Raw genomic sequence first — 11,214 nt, forward strand, 5'->3', positions numbered from 1 at the left:
TTACTCATTTATAATGTGACCAAAATGAAAGCAACTTTATGCATGGATGTACTCTGCAAATTTGAAGAAATGTCAAAATCTAAAGCAATTAGAAGTCATCATTTGGCTCTGCTGCCCATATTTTTAGTGCAGCACGTGACCTTACTCATTAATCAAGCACCTGCTGACCCAGTCATTGAGATAATGGGTTCAATGGTGTAGTAGACATGAACATAACTTTGAGGAGCTAAGCCTGGCAAGATTACCAAAACATTATAAAACACTGTAACAGACACTCTGAGAACTTGAAGGTCCAGATGCTATGGAAACAGAGGAAATCCATTTACTGGCTTTTAATAGGGAACTAGAGGGAAGAGCAAGATTTCACCAGATATTTAAAGGAGTGAAATGGGAAAGAAGGTGGCAAGCATTGCTTGGTAGAGGCACTGAGCACAGGAGAGCTCCTCGGAGCAACAGCAGGTCATCAGAATGGCACGCCTAGAGTGTACTGTTCATTGCAGGGAGTAAGACATGAACCTGGAAATGCCATTCAGCACCAGCAGTGAGAATACCGAGACACAAAGATTCTGATGATGGTGATGGTCCTCCTTCAGAATGGGATAAAAGGGCAAGGAGCCCAATGCTAACACTGTGAAAGACTAAGCAGCTCAATAGTCATGGACAATTAATTAGAAAGCAGTTGCTATGGCTTTACACCATGCAAAATAAAACATTTCCTGCCTATACTGCATAGAGGTTAGAGGGACATTGCCTGCTAGAGTGATGTCACAGGTGGTCACTATGAACATCTCTTCTACTTTCTGTTAAATGGCCTGGAAATGATTATTTTTTCTTCTATTGATGGATCATTCTGGTGCTACCCAGAAGATGTGAAATATTTGGAAACTAAAGAATGTAACATAAAATTTAAAAGTGTGAATTTTTAAAGGACTCCTAGTCTCCATAATTTGGAGTACTGAACCAGATGACTATCCTAATAAATGGTTGACTACAGTAGTAAATTTTTAAAAGAAAGATTTCCCCGAGATGCATAAACATATTGTAAATCCTTGAAAGCAAGCACTATTGCAGAGGTTTTATTTTCTATGGAATGACCTGGAGCATATAGCTTAGGAGAGATGAGGTCCCTCACAGGAGAGCAGAGAAACTGGTTTTCCAAACAGAAAAGTCAAATACAAAAGAAAAAGCAGCTTTTCTTTCCCCTGAAGGAAAGTGGGTTCCTGCATCTCACCCTCTTCTCCTTCCCAGCAGGTGCAGACAGCTTAGCCTCCTGAGACATACCCTAATGCTCTGCTTTAGAAATGCAGACTAAGGATCTGGGGGAAATTTTTATTGGGTTACAAATAAAATGTGACATCAGTAACTAATGGTTCTCCGTGGCTTTAATGACAGAATGGTATTTAAATCCCGCGTCAGCTGAGTGCTTTAGAGTAATTTACAGAAGAAGAAAGTAAGGCTCCGATGGGCGATGGGCGATGGGCGACTGGGTTTCCTCGCAGCTCATCCCGCGTTCGGGCTGCTCCGTTGGCTCCTTGGGATGAAGCCAGGCTGCAGGCGCTGCTGACCCAGAGGTGAGGCTTTCCCTTCGCAGCTGCCCTTCAGAGGGAGCCCCGCTGTCACCTCTTCTTTCCACCACATCAACAAACACAGGTAGTAGTCTTACATGGGGCACGGCTCTAGGGCCAATAGAAAGATTCTTGACTACTTTCCACAGAAGCTTTGACTGTTTGTTTTTCAGAAAAAAAGTCAGGAATCTGCTCAATGTCCTGACACAGATAACCACTTTTTAACAATGTAACTTTTTTTTCAGCTTCATCTTCACAATTTTATGCTAACAGTTTTTATTGAGTTGGTATTATTTGCGTAGAGTAAAACTAACAGAGTTAAGTGTATAGGTTAAGTTTTGATAGATGTATACATCCATGGACCTATCTTCCACATCAAGATATAAAAAAAATCCCCATCCTTCTAGAAAGTTCTCTTGTGCCCCCTTTCCAGTCAATACTTCCCCTACAAATAACCACTGTTCTGACACTTATCACTATAGTTTAATTTTGCCTGGTTTTTTAAAAGATTTTATTTATTTATCCATGATAGACACAGAGAGAGAGAGAGAGAGAGAGAGCCAGAGACACAGGCAGAGGGAGAAGCAGGCTCCATGCAGGGACCCTGACCCGGGACTTGATCTCGGGTCTCCAGGACCACACCCCAGGCCAAAGGCCACCAGGGCTGCCCTAATTTTGCCTGTTTGAACTCCATCTAAGAGACTTATGGTTTTTTTCATGTTCTTTCTTTTGTTTGATACAGTATTTTTAAGATTCTTCCTTGGTTTCGTATGTAGAGATAGATCGTTCTATTCAATTTTTAAATATAAACATACTACAGTGTGTTTATCCATTCTCCTGTGGACACACACCTCTCCATCTGTTTCTAGTTGGGAGTTACTATGAGTAAAGCCGCTATGAGGCTGATACAGGAGACCCCACTTACCTGGCAGTGCACCCGAAGTGGTGCCATATGATGTCACCCAAAGGAACCTAATGCCTGGGGGCTACAAGATCTCCCTGGAAAGCCAGGGACACATCTGTCCCAATGCAGTTGATCAAGGCTTGCTCTTCTAGCTGCCCAGTGTGGGGCAGCAGATATGCACTCTTCCCAACACCCTAACGGGATAGTGCAGCCTCAGGAAGAGAAGACATGGGCATCCAGGCAGCCCCTAACGCTGGAGTGACCTTGTCTGTCCCTGTGACTTCCCATAATCCTTTGGTCCCTCAGTCCCATAGACCTATACAGGGACCTATAGACCTATACAGAGTTCCCTTTTCACCAAGGATTTGGAAGTGGTCATTGTGGAGAACATCCCACCCTGTGGAGGGTTCCTGAATGTTTATGGAAGGTAATGAGGCAGAATAAGATGAAGGTGACAGTCCCTTCTCCACCCCTTGGTACATCCTAGTGCATAGGATTATAAGGGGCCTTGGTTGCAGGTCCAAGCAAATCCAAGCTTTGTTCATGGAGGGTCTCTGGTCCTGGGGCTGGGGTACAGGCTCAGGGACCAGAAACAGGGCAGGGGCTGTACCTCTGCTGCCAGGAATCCCCCAGCACCCCATCCTCAGATGGACACCAAGGAGCAGGGGTAGAAGCAGATGCTCAGTCTTCTCCTCCCCCCACCCCAAGATCCCACCTTCCCACTGCGCACTGTGAGAAACAGGCCAGCATGTGTGGAAAGCTGGCAGGTGGAAAGGAGGAAGCACCTGCAGGGAGCAGAGGAAGAAAGAATGGCAGCACTAATGACCATTGCTTGCTCCAAGTGGGCCCTTTCGTGGAAAAGACACTCAAGCACCTTTAGAAAAAATACAGTCAACCTCTGTATATTATTCCCTGACTTAAAAAAAAGTGTTTCTATAAATGTATAATGAAAATATCAGGGGCACCTGGATGGCTCAGTCAGTTAAGCATCTCACTCTTGATTTCAGCTCAAGTCATGATCTCAGGGTCATGGGATCAAGCCCCACATCAGGCTATGCTCTGGGCATGGAGCCTGCCAAAGATTCTCTTTCTCTTTCCCTCTGCCCACTATCCCCTCCCCTGCCCCTCACTCTTGAAGTCTCTTTTTCTCTCAAAAAAAAAAAATCAGTGACTGATAGAAAATGGGCAAAGGACATAAACAGTATAGCTTAAAAGAAATACCAATAGCCAATATCAAATTATAATAAAAAGCACTAATAGTCAAAAATATGAATCTCAAAAACATTGTGCTAAATGAAAGAAGGCAGGTTCAAAAGAATGCAGACGGTATGAGTCCACTTACATGAAGTTCTTCTGACAGAAGGCAGATCTGCAGTTGCCAGGAGCCAGACTTCTAGTTTGTGGCCTGGCAACAAGGGGCAGGAGGGAACTTTGTGGAGTGATGTGATGGTTATACCACTAGATGCATTTGTCAAAACTCATCACTTTACATTAAAATTGGTAAATTTGGGCAGCCCGGGTGGCACAGTGGTTTAGCGCCGCCTTCGGCCTGGGGTATGTTCCTGGGGGTCCTGGGATCGAGTCCCACGTTGGGCTCCCTGCTGGAGCCTGCTTCTCCCTCTGCTTGTGTCTCTGCCACTCTCTCTCTCTGTGTCTCTCATGAATAAATAAATAAAAAATCTTTAAAAAATTAAAAAAAATAAAATTGGTAAATTTTATTACTTATAATACCTCAATAAAGCTGACATTGAAAAAGAAAAAATATTTAATTTAAGGAAACTCATCATTTTAGACATTTTAGCCCTGAAAAGATTGGATTCCGCCTAGTCCAAGTCCTTCCTGTTATTATACTCTGTGGTTTATAAATGCTGATATGGAGGCCCAGAGAAAGAAAACAGGACTTATGATCACACAGCCTGATGGTGGTCTAGCCGCATTTCAGTCCCCAGACCTTGTGTCCTATTAGGCTTTCTCTTCTGCCATCCTTCCTCCACATGTAAACTTGTGAACATGTCATGTCTCACGTTGTCACCAGAACAAATCACAGATGCCATAAAGTATCTGGCAGATATATAGTCCTTAATGTGTGTAACACAGCCCCATGTAGTAGATGAGGAAGATAGTATTATTTCCATTTTTCTATTGGAAGAGTAGAAACACAGAGAACTCAACTTACATGTCTGAGGGCACACAAGTTACTCACACTTGGGTTTTCAATTGTACAATGGATGAGTAATTCTTACGTCATATGGCTGTTGTGAGGAGTGAATTGAATTAAGTCAACCCAAATTCTCAATACACCGTAAACGCTGTTTACATCAGCTATTTATGCTAATGAATATGATAATGGTGAACATGATGGGGAACATAACAATACTTGGATTTTATAATAATAAAGTTGAAATTAGAACATTTTCCAAAGATATGCAAATAAGCTGGCTTACAAGTTGTGAGGAAATGGACATTCTCAGATACTACAGCTGGGAGTGCACATTGGAATATGCTTTCAGCAAATAGTTCCACTGTAGAATACATTTTCAATGATATTTGCATACATCCACAAAGATACACACGCAAAGATGTTCACTGCAGTGTTGCAGAGGATAAATAAACAAAGGTGATCTAAATGTCCATCAGGAGGTGAAAAGGAGCCTGGCGTAACCATGCTATTGCACTGGACCTAAAATAGGAGAGTTTGTATAATTGATGTCATTTATGATCCTAGACATTTTGCTGTCTCATTTATAGGTGGATGGGAGATGGATTCTGTTCACATGAATATTTTACCCCCTGAGAAAAAAAAAACTTGAAGGTGATGATGATGTTTGATTAAAACTTCAAAGTCTGTACCAAATGCCACTGCCTATCCTCTCAGGTTGAATATCAGCCCTTGCTTTCTCTGTGAACACAGAAGGACCTGCAAAGGTTAATAGTGAGATCACTACAGGGACTCACTGGGCATGCAGCAGCAGGGTCAAGGAGTCACCTTACTTGAACATTGAGAGCAGACAATAGGTCACAATCAAGTGAGCTAGGCTGAGCCAGGTGACAGAGAGTGGATCCGTAATAGAGGCACTAGTAGCTTTGGTCAGAATGCCTTTTATTTCGTGTTGTTCAGGACTTCTCTTTCCTGATGAAATCTGGAGGAGGGGAGGCTGCTGTAGTTTCTCAGTCTCCCTCTATCCCAGAGATGGAGTGGCTACATGGAAACCTCACTACCCGGGGAACCACAAAATGAGAAACTGCCAAAGGTTTTAGGTTAATGCTGAAGAAAGAGAGCACAGAGCTACGTATTTTCTTTTTTTTCTTTTTTTTTTAATTTATTTTTTATTGGTGTTCAATTTACTAACATACAGAATAACCCCCAGTGCCTGTCACCCATTCACTCCCACCCCCCGCCCTCCTCCCCTTCTACCACCCCTAGTTTGTTTCCCAGAGTTAGCAGTCTTTACGTTCTGTCTCCCTTTCTCATATTTCCCACACATTTCTTCTCCCTTCCCTTATATTCCCTTTCACTATTATTTATATTCCCCAAATGAATGAGAACATATAATGTTTGTCCTTCTCCGACTGACTTACTTCACTCAGCATAATACCCTCCAGTTCCATCCACGTTGAAGCAAATGGTGGGTATTTGTCATTTCTAATAGCTGAGTAATATTCCATCGTATTTTCTAAAAGGAATATTTGCCTATGGCTCCATTGAATGTAAGCTCCCCCAGTGCAGGGAGTGTGTCAGTGTTCATCCATCTTTGATTCCTCAGCACAGGACCTGACATAAGAGGGACTCAGTGAGGGCTCATAGAATGAATGAATAGCAAAACATTATTTCCTAGTGGTCACAAGTGCACAAAATATGAGCATACTTCATGCCACTGAACTGTATACTTAAAGCGGATAAATGATAAATTACATATTATATGTACTGTAACCATAATTTAAAAAAAGAACGCCAGCAAGAGAACCAAAATTCAATGGACAGAGTGGGAGAAATATTTGCAAATCATATATCTCCTAAATATATAATATCCAGAATATATAAAGTACTCTTACAAGTCAAAATAAAACAACAAAAACACGTCCCAATTTAAAAATGGGTAAATAAGAGGCACCTGGGTGGCTCAATGGTCGAGCATCTGCCTTTGGCTCAGGTCGTGATCCAGGGTCCTGGGATCAAGTCCCACATCAGGCTCCCTGCAGGGAGCCTGCTCCTCCCTCTGCCTAAATCTCTGCCTTTCTCTCTGTGTCTCTTATAAATAAATTTTAAAAAAATCTTTAACAAAAAAAATGGGTAAATGAGGGGCTCCTCGATGGCTTAGTTAGTTAAATGTCCAACTCTTGATTTTGGCTCAGGTCATGATCTCAGGGTCATGAGATAGAGCCCTGCATCAGGCTCTGTGCTAGGTATGGTGCCTGCCTAAGGTTCTCTCTCTCCCTCTGTTCCTACTTTTAAAAAGTGAGTAAACAATTTGAATAGACACTTTTCCAAAGAGTATATACACATAGACAATAAGCACATGAAAATATATTCAACATCATAATTCATTAGGGACATGCAAAACCATAATGAGATATCATTCTACTTACTAGCATGAATATCATTAAGAAATGGACAATAAGATATATTAGTGAAGATGTGGAGAAATTGGAACCCTCATATATTGCTGGTGGGAATGTTAAATGATGTAGCCACTGTGAAGAACAATCTGGTACTTCCTCAAAAATTATGCAAACCAATTCCTATGGATATATCTAAGAGGAATGAAAATGTACATTCATGCAAAAACTTGTACACAAATGTTCATAGCAGCATTGCTCATAATGCCAAAAAAGTGAAAGAAACACAAGTGTCCATCAACTGATGAATGAATTAAAAAATAAGGTGTATTTATTTATACATTGAAATATTACTCAGCCATGAAGAGGTATCAAGTAATAATACATGTCATATTATGAATGAACCTTGAAGACATAATGCTAAAGGAAAGACGCCAGGTACAAAAGGTCACATATTTCATGATTCATATTAAATGTCCATATTAGACACAGAGACAGAAAGTAGATTGTGGGAATGGGGGTAGAAGGGAATTGGGACAAACTAGAAGAAATAAGCATGAGGATTTAGGGAGGGTGACGGAAATGTTCTTCACTTAGTGATCACAAATGCATAACATAGTGAATGTACTAAAAACCACTGAAACCGTCTCTTACAATGGTAGATTTTAGATCTTGTGAAGTATATTTCAATAAAAACACTGCCATGTGTAAAAAGAAACGAGGCATAGGTAAATATCAGTCCATCTGCATCATGATGGTACATAGTTGAGACAGAGACCTTTGTGCTGTGAAGAGGGTCAGCTTGCACATACATTTGCCAGGGCATTGTTCCACAGGAAAGGTCATTCCATCTGAGAATACCTAGCACTCCTAGAACCTAGAGCATTATAGGAAGGATTCTTGTGATGATGATGATGATGATGATGATGATGATGATGATGATGATTGATGACGGTGCTGATGGTGACTATGATGAGGATACCAACAGCTGGATACTTCTTAGGAGGCAGGCTGAGCATATTTTAGCTGATTTGTCATTCACTCTTCACAACAACCCTATGACAGCGATTCTCAAACTCAAACTCAAATGAGCATCCTGAATCACCTGGGTGCTTGTGAAAGCTGATCGTTGACCTCCATCATCAGAGTTTCTGATGCAGTAGGTCTGGCGAGGGGTTTAAGAATTTGCTTTTTTAACAAGTTACCAAGTGACTGGCCAATGAGATGAGTGCTATTGTGCACCTCATTTTACAGGTCACAGCAGGGGGTGTACAAAATCAAGGGTGGTGCAGGATCGCTCTAGAGTGAAGAAAGAACTTAAATGTGCTTTAGGCCAGCAGAGTTCAGAAAAGCTGAGGACATTGCCCTCTTCCCTCAGCCCCAGCCCCCATCACTCACTTGGCAAACTGGACTCTGGGTGCCAGAGGGCAGCAGGAGTGGAAAATGAGCACAGAGGCTACAGTGAGATAAAACACCAAACTCCCCAAAGCCAGGCTCTCCACTTGGAGTTCAATGCTGGCTTACCTGGCATCAGGCTGAACAGAGAAGACAGAGGAGCCATGCCGCCACCCTCAGCTGGGCCTCCATATTTTCCTGCCCCACGAACTTCCAGAAGGGTGATTCGATATTTCTTGGTCTAATTTTAGATTTGAGGCACATTTGGTATAAAAAGAGGTCATACAGTCTCTAGTGCATTTGTATCACATTCCAAGAAACAAGGAAGGCCATTCTTTAGGGCAGCATCTGCCACCCAGTCCCCTGCCTGACTATTGGCTGGGGCGCAGGTGTCCTTACATAGCAGGTCTCTCCTCCCACATGATCTTATGGAGTGTGCTACAAGGACAGCTATAAAACCCATGTATCGGCATATGTGCTTAGAGATCTTGAATGATTGTGTTGAATTCTACAGTACATTAGAAAAATTTTTTGCTCCCCAGATATTGTGGGGCCTGAGCTTCTCCGATGGCGCATCCTCTGCTCAGGCTAGCTGGCTCCCACTGCCCTGTCTGCCACTGTCAAGTGTAGTTTGAGGAGCTGAATGTTCAGAATCACTGGCAGAAGCTGTATTTGGAAATTTGCAATCCTCATAGAGTAGCCAAGTTTCCAGAAAATAGAAATTGAAACAGATGCAGAGATGTAAGCCTATATGATCATAGTGGTGTTAAATTGCAAGATGCTAAACATGGTTGCATTCATGACAGGTTATCTGACATAGAAGAGGCGCAGAGGGGATCCCTGGGTGGCACAGCGGTTTAGCGCCTGCCTTTGGCCCAGGGCGCGATCCTGGAGACCCGGGATCGAATCCCACGTCGGGCTCCGTGCATGGAGCCTACTTCTCCCTCTGCCTATGTCTCTGCCTCTCTCTCTCTCTGTGTGACTATCATAAATAAAAAAAAATAAAAAAAAAGAAGAGGCGCAGAAGAGTTACATCTGAACACAGTGTCCACTTCCTAATACAAGTTGCCACTTCTGGTTCATGTTTTGGCAGCAAAAGACCAAAGCAGTTGTCACACTAAACAGTTGTGGAAAAGGAATTGGTGCAAGGGACACAGTGCTGGCTAACAAAAAAACACAGAGATGCTTGTAAGGAAACAGGAGTCAGTGTGAATTTCTTGTCAGAAGGTGTGAAGTCTATTACATGGTACATCTACTGCAATTGGGAAACATCAATAGCAGGAAACCAGAACAACATCTCGCTGTCACTATACTACTGGCCAGATTCTGGAGTCTCTCTGCTACCAGCTTCATCTCTCACTTTCTTATTTAAAGTGAGAGAATCTGGCTCCTTGAATTCAAACATGGGCCTGCAGTGATCCATTACCATGCAGGCACTGGGTGCTCAAGCAGGTTTTCTCAAGCAGACATGTGTTGTGTTCTTTTTAAAATTTTAATATTTTACTTATTAATTGATCTTTATTTTAGAAACAGAGAATGAGCAAGCAGGGGGAGAAGCAGAATGAGAGGGACAAGCAGACTCCCTGCTGAGTGCAGAGTCTGACAAGGGGCTCAATCTCATGACCCTGAGATCATGACCTGAGCCAAAATCCAGAGTTGGCCACTTTAACCAACAAAGCCACCCAGGTGCCCCTACACCTATCATGTTCTGATTGAAAAAAGAGATGATGTTAACATGAAACAGCTGTTATTGAATTTGAGACAATACCAAATGGGATTTCTTCAGACACCACATTAACTCAAAGTTGCATATGTGACTATCATAGAAGGAGCAAAATTTATAAAGGGAGATTCAAATATACAGAAATGGTGGAAAGAACTTTCTAAGGAAGATGTATGTCCTGTGTTTCATCATTCACCAACCAAAATAATGGCTGAAAAATACAATGGGAATAGAACAGGCCTAGAAGAAGAAAAACTGACAGTTGGCAGTTATGCAGGACTATCCTCTAAAATGCAGGATACTGTGGCAGAGAACAGCCAGTGGGAGTGTTTCTACCCAAACGTTTTTGAGAGAACAGAAAAGCTAACACGGCTCAGAAGGTGCAACAAATGAAACAGAGGCTAAATGAGACTGAATGAGAAAGAAAACGTTTTCCCAATTTTAAAAAGAAAAATAAAGACACAAAAATGTTCCCTGAAAATGTCTTTGAAGGGAAATTTTCCCTTGGACATAATCAGGCCAGACTGACACCTAACTGTTCAAGACTGCAGAATATTCTGCAGCTATAAATTTTGAACCATTGATGTGCAAAGCAAGACCGGAATGCAGCCTACTCCAGAAATTAAAGTGAGGTCTGATAAACCTGTAGATGACCTCAGTTTTGTCTGTTTTCAAAGCCAACTTTCCATCCAGGGAAGGAAGAACACCACCAGTGTAAGACTTTGCAGAACTTCTGAGTTGATGTATTGTCAAGTTGTTAAATGCACGTGTGAGATGTAAAAGAAAAGATGAAAAGATGAAGATGTATGTATGAAGAAAGATGTAAAAGAATTAAGTTAGGAGAGACTACTTTGTACTGTCCATTATTCCTACTGTATTTTTATACTTTTTGGCAGCATTAAATATTTTTATTAAATAGAAAAAAATTTTAAGCCTCCAGCCTATGAGTCTCTTGTAGACAGCATATGGTTGGGTCTCACTTTTCTTTTCCAGGCCAATACCCTGTGTCTTTTGTGGAGCATTTAGTCATTCACCTTCAGAGTAACTATTAAAAGATGTGAATTTAGTGC

The 11,214-nt window shown here is 41.9% G+C and overlaps 1 pseudogene; it reads left to right on the plus strand.

Moving 5' to 3' along the window:
• Positions 1–1,461: 1,461 nt before the first annotated feature.
• On the plus strand, positions 1,462–10,713 carry LOC140605698 (tyrosine-protein phosphatase non-receptor type 2-like; annotated as a pseudogene).
• Positions 10,714–11,214: the final 501 nt, after the last annotated feature.

The sequence above is a fragment of the Canis lupus genome, chromosome 1, assembly GCF_048164855.1.
Source record: "Canis lupus baileyi chromosome 1, mCanLup2.hap1, whole genome shotgun sequence".
In the NCBI taxonomy this organism is placed as follows: domain Eukaryota; kingdom Metazoa; phylum Chordata; class Mammalia; order Carnivora; family Canidae; genus Canis; species Canis lupus.